The 9,846-nt window shown below is 40.8% G+C and overlaps 1 pseudogene; it reads left to right on the plus strand.

Moving 5' to 3' along the window:
- The first annotated feature begins 910 nt into the window (after positions 1-910).
- LOC150058725 (RNA-binding motif, single-stranded-interacting protein 1-like) lies at positions 911-8,770 on the plus strand (annotated as a pseudogene).
- The last annotated feature ends 1,076 nt before the right edge of the window (positions 8,771-9,846 follow it).

Below are 9,846 nucleotides of genomic sequence, written 5' to 3' on the forward strand. Positions count from 1 at the left end.
CTTGGTGTGCCGGCAGGGTGAACACACACCCAGAAACCAGTGAAAGTGATGAAGTCACCTCCACGGCTGGAAAATCCTGCTAGAGTTTGTTCTACTTAAGATCTACTTTTAGGAAAGTGATGAAAAGAAAAGAGATGCTGGCAGACAACGAAGTTTGTCTTGCACAAAATAGACGTTCTTACTCCCCCAGTATTATCTCAAAAATGGAGGACTATGTGGAAAGTATTCCATTGTTATGGTAGCCTGACTTATAAATAAAGGGATGGGAACTGCTATCCAGTGGGTTAGGTAGACCCGGGTGATGGGGCTCCCTGGGGGGCTCCCTAAAATGTGGTATGTGTAGGCCACAGAGCCTAAGTTCCTTTGCCAAGGATGGATGATTGTGAAGGAGAAGGATGAGAACAAGAGCCTGTGGCGGAACAGTACCATGTTGTAGCGAGTGATCAACCTCAAGCACCAACTTCACTGAGGAGCAGCAAATATTTTTCTGCAGAGTAATAAAATATTTTTTTTCAAAAAAAAGAAAGAGGGAAGGATGGAAGATGGCGCCAAGACAAGGCTGGGACCCAGCCTAGCTCTCTCCCACAAAAAGAGAGAACCAGGGAATCCCACGAGCCAACAATCTTAAGAAATCCACAACTACAAATTCAAGAAGCAATGGAGAAGGACTCAAACAGGAAAATAAATCCAGATAAAGCTTACATCCACCTTTCTCAAAGAATCAGAAACGCAAGGACCCCTCCCCCACCCCTCGCCAGGAAAGCCGCAGCGGAGGGCGCTGGGCAGGGCAGCCCCAACCACCACAGAAACCAGCATAGACCCGGCCAGCAAGCGGCAGAAGCCAGACGCAGGAACCAGTGCAGACCAGAACAGGAAACAGCGGAACCCAGACACGGAGCCCAGGTGGCAGATGAAATCCGAGGGGAGTGAACCATCCTCCAACACCTCAGAGAAGCTCACAGCCAAACACAGAGGAGTGAGTAGCCCAGCAGGTAGCCCAGCATGTCCCCAAACCCATCAGGAAATCAGAGCTGGTGGCGAGCTATAGAACTTAACTCAGACCCCTCCACCCCACCCGAGAAAAACTGACAAGGGAAGGGGGGCAAGGAATTTAGAATCCTGTCCCTTCCCCCAAAAGCCCCCTCCCCCAGGCCATTGACTGGAGACTGACAGGTGGGCGGACCCTAAGACCCAGCAGCCCACCAAGGGGGTCGAAGGTGTCCTTGCTCCCACCCGCCCAACATGTTCCTCTCCCAGGCCACTGGATCTGGAGACTGGGGGGCGCTGAGACCCTGCCCTCCAACAGCGGGTGGGGTGTGTGGGAGCCTAGGAGCCAGCAACTGTCACCCTCAAATCTTGAACCGGGCATCCTCCAGCTGGGAATCCCCAGCAAGACAGCACCGAGGGGCCCCACACAGTCACAGACTCTCTGACAAAGCAGCGGAAACACAGCAGGGAACTGAAGGGCAGACCAGTAGCCAAGCTCACCTTCTGAGAGTCAGAAAGGCGAGGCTCCGCCCTTGGAGCCCATGTCCTCAGCTGGGCCCTGCCCCTGGGAACAGAGCAGAAACCAGCTGGTCTAGCTGAGAGCCCCTGGAAACTCCCAAACTCCAGGCCCTTGGATGGGGCCCGCCCCTGGAAGAAGAGCAGGAAAACCAACCATCTGCCCAGCGCGCTGAGACTGAAGAGCCCAGCTCCAGCCCACGGCCCACTGTGGGGCCGCTAGTTGGGCCGAGAGCTAGTTGTACAGCAGCGCACAGCCTCTGGGAACAGGCCGAAAACCTGCAAAAACTGCAAACTCTGACCTAGAAAGCAGAGGAATCAATTTGGCTGAGAACCACCAGTCCCAATCCAAGTAAAGACCGCCACCTACCCACCACAGAGCGAACTACAATAACAGTTCTCGATGCCTAGGAGACCACAAAGACAAATTATAACATACATAAATAATCAAAGTCCCACAAAAAGCCCAAAAGGAAACAAGAGCGAAGGGACGAGAGAGATGTCACCATCCCAAGAAATGACACCTGAAGAGACACGAAATATGACTCTAATCAAGGAGATGATTTTGGACATGACCAATGAAATTAAGGCTGAATTCCAAAAACAAAAGCAAGAAATTGGCAAGGAACTCTTCGAATTCAAAAGAGAAGCAGAAGAAAAGGTCAATACCCTCTCAACAGACATGATCAGCTCAGTGTACACAATTCAAGCAAAAATGGAGGCATTAACCAGTAGATTGATGGAGATAGAGAATAGAACATCAGAAACGGAATATAAAACACAAGAGCTGAAACAGAGAATCACCACTTTGGAAAAATCAGTCAGAATCCACCAGAGAGAACTCCAGAACCTGGCAGATGCAGCCAAGAAATCTAATCTTTGTATAATAGGGATTGACGAGGGCGCCAAATTCCAGAACAAAGGAATGCAACCCTTATTCTCCAAAATCTTAGCAGAGAACTTCCCCCAACCTCAAAAGGGAAAACACTCACATTATTGAAGTTTTCAAAACTCCAAACAAGCAAGATCCTAGAAGGAATTCATCTAGACATATCATAGTACAGATACTAGACCCTAATATCAATGAAATGATCTTAAATGCTGCAAAAACAAAGAGAGCTATACTACAATGGGAAAAAAAATTCGAATTACAGGAGATTGCTCCACACAAACCCTAAATGCAAGAAAAGCTTGGAAAAACATCATTGATGTCCTGAAGACCAACAACTGCCAACCCAGACTGATATATCCAGCAAAACTAGCATTTACATTTGAGGGAGAAAAAAGAATATTTCACTCCAAAGAGAAGCTTTATGAACACGTGCACACTAAACCAATGTTCCAAAAAATATTAATCAAGAACAAATTGTAGAACATCAAGAACCCCCAACAAGAAGCAAATAGCTATCATTTACTAAACACAAAAGGGGAAAAAAAAAACAGAGAGAGAAAGAAACTTAAAAGTAAAAATAATGACAATGGACACTAACCACTTCTCCATAATTTCCCTAAATGTGAACGGGCTGAACAATCCAATCAAAAGACAGAGAGCAGCAGACTGGTTTAAGAAACACCACCCATCCATATGTTGCCTCCAAGAGTCCTACCTCACTGCCAAAGACAGAAACAAATTCCAAGTGAAAGGATGGAAATGAATTTTCCATTCCAATGCACCATGCAAAAAAGCAGAGTAGCAATCTTAATCTCTGACAAAATTAATTTCTCAGTAAAATCAGTACACAAAGATAGAGACAGGCATTACATATAAGTAAAGGGTACAATCCATACCCACAATATTACAGTTATAAACATTTACTCCCTCAACACGGGACCACCTAAACTCTCTTAGAATTACAGAACAAGATAGACTCAAACACAATCATAGTGAGTTGACAGGACAACTCAACAAAAGTTAAGCAAAGATACCATCTACTTAAACGACACCATAATCCAGCTGGGCTTAACAGATATACACAGAGTCTTCCACCCAACGGCGAAACTTTATACATTTTTCTCAGCAGCACATGAAACACAATCCAAAATAGATCATAGAGAAAACTTAACCAGATACAAGAGGACTGATAAAATAGATCATGCAGAAAACTTAACCAGATACAAGAGGACTGATATAATCCCTTGCATTCTATCAGACCAGAGTGGAGTCAGACTAATTCTGAACAATGCAAAGTAAAAAAACAATCACTTGGAAGCTGAACAACACACTTCTGAATAACTCCTGGGTAACAGATCAGATCAGAAAAGAAATTAAAAACTTCCTTGAATGGAATGACAATCAAGAGACATCACAAAGGAACTTATGGGACACAGCAATGGCAGTTCTAAGAGCCAAATTTATCACACTAGGAGCGCATATTAAAAAGAAAGAAGAAGAGCATGTAAATAACCTAAAAAAACCTGAAACACCTAGAGGAGCAAGAAAAAGTGAATTCTAAAACAACTAGAAGGACAGAAATAACAAAAATAGAAATCAGAAATATCAGAGATTGAAATAAAATCTACTATACACAAAATTGATAACTCAAAAGGTTGGTTCTTTGAAAGAGTCAACAAAATAGACAGACCCCTGGCAAGATTAATCAAAAAAAAGGAGAGGGGAGACTCAAATAAACAAGATTAGAGGCCCCACGGGAACAATCACAATTGATATCCAAGAAATTCAGTCCATAATGAATAAGTACTACCAGGGCCTATATTCAAAGAAACAAGAAAATCTAGTAGAAATGGATGATTTCTTAAATAAATATAGGCTACCCACACTGAAAAACTAAGAGGTAAACAAATTGAGCAAACCCATCTCTTACAATGAAATTGTGGAAGCAATCAGGGAAATGCCAAACAAAAAGAGCCCAGGTCCAGATGGATTCACTGCAGAATTCTACAAAACATTTAATAACACCTATACTCTTGAAACTCTTCCGAGAAATAGAAACAGAAGGAGAAATACCAAATTCATTTTATGAAGCTAATATTACTCTCATCCCCAAAGCAGGGAAACACCCAACAAAAAAAGGAAACTACAGACCTATCTCTCTAATGAACACAGACGCGAAACTCCTCAATAAAATATTAGGCAACACAGTTCCTCAAAAGATAAACATAGAGCTCCCCTATGACCCAGCAATTCCACTACTTGGCATTTACCAAATCATCCAGAAACAAAGACATACTAAATCCACCAGCACAACAAAGTTCATTGCAGCACTATTTACCATAGCAAAGATATGGAACCAACCTAGATGTCCCTCAGTTGATGAGCGGATCAACAAGATGTGGTATTTGTACACAATGGAATTCTATGCTGCTGTCACAAAGAATGACATTGCCCCATTTGTTAGGAAATGGAAAGACTTAGAAAAGATTATATTAAGTTAAGTAAGCGAGACTCAAAGGAACATAGTAGGCTCAATGGTTTCCCTCATTTGTCATAATCAGTAGAAACCTTGGGCTCTCCTAGCAGAGATTTCCAATAGAGCAAAACCTTGATACAAAAAGCCACATAGTAGGACACTAAATGAAAGGATCTCTAGGATATAGAAACATAAGCCAGATAATGAATGATTGTTGTTATTAAGGTACTATGTTATCTCTCACCTCTTTTGCTGTCCCTTGGTTATCTCATATTGTTACAGTATTTCACTTTGTTACCTGATATATCAGATATATTTGTATTTGGTTATTTGAAATTTGATAGGGAAGGGGGGAAAACAAGATGAGGGGTGGAGGTCGGGGGGAGGGAAATGGGGACCAAGACATGTGAAAGGGTATCAATGTATGGGAATTAATGCGCCATCTATCTGGAAAATATCATGTAACACTTCTATTAATTACAATAAAAAACATATGAAAAATGCTCAAAAAATATTAGCCAACAGAATCCAGAAAAAAATTTTAAAAAATCATACACTACAATCAAATAGGTTTCATCCCACAGACGCAAGGCTGGTTTAACATTCACAAATCAATGAATGTAATACATCGCATCAATAGAGCTAAGGATAAGAATCATATGATAATTTCTCTGGGCGCGCAGAAGGCATTTGATAAAATACAACATCCATTCATGTTGAAAGCACTAGAAAAAATAGGAAGAAGAGGTACATTCCTCAAAATAGTTAAAGCCATATATGACAAACCTACAGCCAGTATTGTACTAAATGGTGAAAGACTGGAACCATTTACTTTAAAATCAGGAACTAGACATGGATGCCCACTCTCTCCACTTCTCTTCAATATAGTGCTGGAACCCTTAGCCAGGGCAATAAGGCAAGAAAATGACATCAAAGGGATCCATATAGGGGAAGAAGAAATTAAACTATCCTTATTCGCAGACTACATGATCCTCTATGTGAGTGACCCAACAAACTCCACTCCCAAACTACTAGAATTAATAAACCACTTTAGCAAAGTGGCAGGATACAAAATCAATCTTCAGAAGTCAGTAGCCTTCTTGTACAACAACAATACACAAACAGAAGGCCAAATCAAGAAAATGATCCCCTTCGCAATAGCCCCCAAAAGAATAAAATACTTAGGAATATACTTAACCAAAGATGTAAAGGAATTATTCAATGAAAACGATAAAAGCCTAATGAAAGAAATTAAAGAGGAGACTAGGAAATGGAAAGACATTCCATGCTCATGGCTAGGGAGAAACAACATAGTGAAAATGGCCATACTGCCAAAATTGATATACAAATTCAATGCAATCCCCATCAAAATCCCAAAGACATTCTTTACTGAAATAGAAGATATAACCCAAAGATTCATATGGAATAAGAAAAGACCTAGAATAGCCAAAACAATTCTAGGCAAAAAGAGCAATGCAGGTAGCATTATAATACCAGACTTCAAACTCTACTATAGAGCCATAATAACAAAAACTACTTGGTATTGGCACAAAAACAGACCAGAAGATCAGTGGAACAGAATAGAAGACCCAGAAATAGAACCATATACCTATAGGCAACTTGTATTTGACAAAGGAGCCAAAGATATACAATGGAAAAAACACAGTCTATTCAATTATTGGTGCTGGCAAAATTTGGCAGCCACATGCAGAAAACTAAAAATTGACCCTAGCCTTTCGCCATGCACAAGCATTAACTCAAAGTGGATCAAAGACCTCAATGTCAGACTGGAAACCGGGAAAGAGCTACATGATAGAGTAGGAGAGACACTGGAACTAATAGGCACAGGAAAAAGATTCCTGAACAGAATCCCAGGGTCACAACAGATTGGAGAGAGACTCGACAAATGGGACTACCTAAAAATAAAAAGTTTCTGTACAGATAAAAGCATAATCGCAAAAGTAGAGAGACAGCCAACCAACTGGGAAAAGATATTTACCAATAATATATTTGACAAATGCGTAATAGTATCTACAGGGAACTCAAGAAACTAGTCCCCCCCAACCCAACAAACCATTAACTAAATGGGCAAGGGAACTAAAGAGAGACCTATCAGAAGAAGAGATTAAAATGGCAGAAAAGCATGTGAGAAAATGTTCATCATCTATGGTCCTAAAGGAAATGCAAATAAAAACAACCCTAAGATACCACCTCACCCCAACAAGAACGGCCAAGATTTTGAACTCAGACAATGACAGTTGCGGGCGGGGTTGTGGAGAAAAGGAACCCTACTGCACTGCTGGTGGGAATGTAGACTAGTTCAGCCACTCTGGAAAGCAGTGTGGAGGTTCCTTAAAGAACTGAAAATAGACCTTCCCTATGATCCCACCATTCCACTTCTGGGCATCTATCCTGAACAGCATGACCCAGGATATTATAAAGACACCTGCTCAGCTATGTTCATCTCTGCACTATTCACAATAGCCAGGCGATGGAAACAATCCAGATGCCCTACTGCAGATGAATGGATACAGAAAATGTGATATATATATATAAACACAATGGAATTCTCCATAGCCAACAGATAAGATAAAATAATGGCTTTTGCAGGGAAGTGGATGAATCTAGAGCGAATCATGTTGAGTGAGACAAGTCAAGACCTAAGGAGCAAAAGGCGCATGGTATCCTTAACATGCGGCTATTAGATCCAAAGAGTACAAGAGCGAGGACTCAATATTTGCACACCCCAGTGCTATGAACATGGTGATGGAAATATAAATGTAACCATACAGACATAAAAACCTATGACTCTATAGATATAATGTTTTATTTCATAAATTAATATGTTTCTATGACATACAAACCCTTAGCCTAATTTTGATTAAGTTCTAAAAACTAAGTCCCAGTCATTGTATATAGAGGTTCCCTTCTTGAACACTTGTTTGTTACACTTGTCATTTGAATTATGATGTAAAAACCAATGTTAATAAATTCTTTAATAAAAAAAGAAAGAAAAAAGAAAGAGGTTCCCAGCGCACCCCGTGGCCTCTCCCAGTCCCAGTAGCACGAGCAGAAATAACAACAGGAGCAGCAGCAGCAATTCAGGATGGGATCAAAACGAACCTGTACATCGGAGGCCTGTCCCCCCAACACCAACGACCAGGACCTGGGAAGCTGTGCCAACCATATGGCAAAATAGTCTCCGCCAAAGTAATTTTGGATAAAACAACAAACAAATACAAAGGTTATGGTGTTGTTGACTTTGACAACCCCACAGCAGGCCAGAAGGCTATGTCTGCCCTGAAGACCAGTGGAGTTCAAGCTCAGATGGCAAAGCAACAAGAACAAGATCCTACCAACCTGTATATTTCCAACTAGCCACCATCCATGGATGAACAAGAACCTGAAAATAGGCCCAAACCTTTTGGACAAGTTATTTCTACAAGGATACTACATGAATCCAGTGGCACAAGTCGTGGTGTGGACTTTGGCAGGATGGAATCAACAGAAAAATGTGAGTCTGTTATTGGTCATTTTAATGGAAAATTCATTAAGACCCCACCAGGAGTTTCTGCTCCTATAGAACCTTTATCATGAAAAGAATATATGAAAAAAAGAACCTTTATCATGTAAGTTTGCAGATGGAGAACAGAAGAAGTGACAGAACCCAAACAAATACATCCCTAATGGAAGACCATGGCACAGAGAAGGAGAGGCTGGAATGACACTCACTTATGACCCAATTACAGCTGCTATACAGAACAAAATTTAACCTTTGCCATACAGTATTGCTACAAACCAAATGATCACTGAAACTTCTTACACCCTATATTACATCTCCTGCATCTGCCTACCAGATGCAAAGTCCTTGGATGCAGTCTCAACCATGTATCTTATAGCACCCTGGTGCTATATTAACTCCTTCCATGGAGCATACCGCATCACTACAGCGTGCTGGCCCAGCAGATGTCATCTTTCCCTAGGCACCACTAGAACATGCATGCCTGTGACATCAGCCATGCAAAGAGTCTACTTACATAGAACACACATGTGCAGATGACAATGGTTCCCGTCGACTGAGCAAGAGCTCAGCAGCAGGCAACTGCAGAGACGTCTAATGATCATTCTCCATGTACCTTTCAACCTAATAAGTAACTGTGAGGTGTACAGAAGGATGTTCTGACATGAAGGGTGTAGAGGCGGAACAATCATGGATTTTTCTGATCAATTGTGCTTTAGGAGATTATTGACAATTTTGCAGAGGTTCTTGAAAATGTTATTTATAATGAAATTAACTAAAGCTGGTTTTGCTATAAGTACTATAAGGTACATAAAACCCTTAAGTTCATCTACTAGCTGTTCCCCTGAACAGGTTTATTTTAGAAAAAAAGTAAAAAGATTTTTATCAAATGTTATGATGCCAAAAAAAAGAAAATAAGAAGAAAAACCTAGAGAAAAAAATAGAAAAAGAAAACTTCAGCTTTCTGGGTATGCACAAAGACCATGAAGATTTATTCAAGTGCATGACCAGATTTTTCTAATTTTGTTCATTCTGTGTTTAATTTGTGGGGAGTTTTTTTGGCTGTATGAAATGGGCTTTCTAAAGTTTTAACCATCCAATTTCACCCACAGTGTTTGTGCTTGACGTGCATGTGTCCCTGTCACTCAGTGTTTCAGTCCGTGTCTTTTCTTAGCTTCTCATTTTTCTTTCCATGTAGTGTAAAATGTCTTATCTTTTCTATGAATTCCAGTTTGCCTTCACTCTTTTGATGCTGTAGCTGTTTCAGTAAGAAGTTAGTTCAAACTAATGATGCAGAATGCTTTGATTAAAAGAGTTAGTCTATTATGCCTTGTAAAATCACAGCATAGGACTTTTAAAAGGTAGTCAATCAAAGTTGCTGAAATTTGGGCTTTTTAAAAAATAAAAAATGAAAGAAAGAAATGTACTCATAACCTGACTTATGAAATGCTAACC

Source organism: Megascapheus bottae, chromosome 9 (assembly GCF_031878675.1).
Source record: "Megascapheus bottae isolate mThoBot1 chromosome 9, mThoBot2.hap1, whole genome shotgun sequence".
NCBI lineage: Eukaryota > Metazoa > Chordata > Mammalia > Rodentia > Geomyidae > Megascapheus > Megascapheus bottae.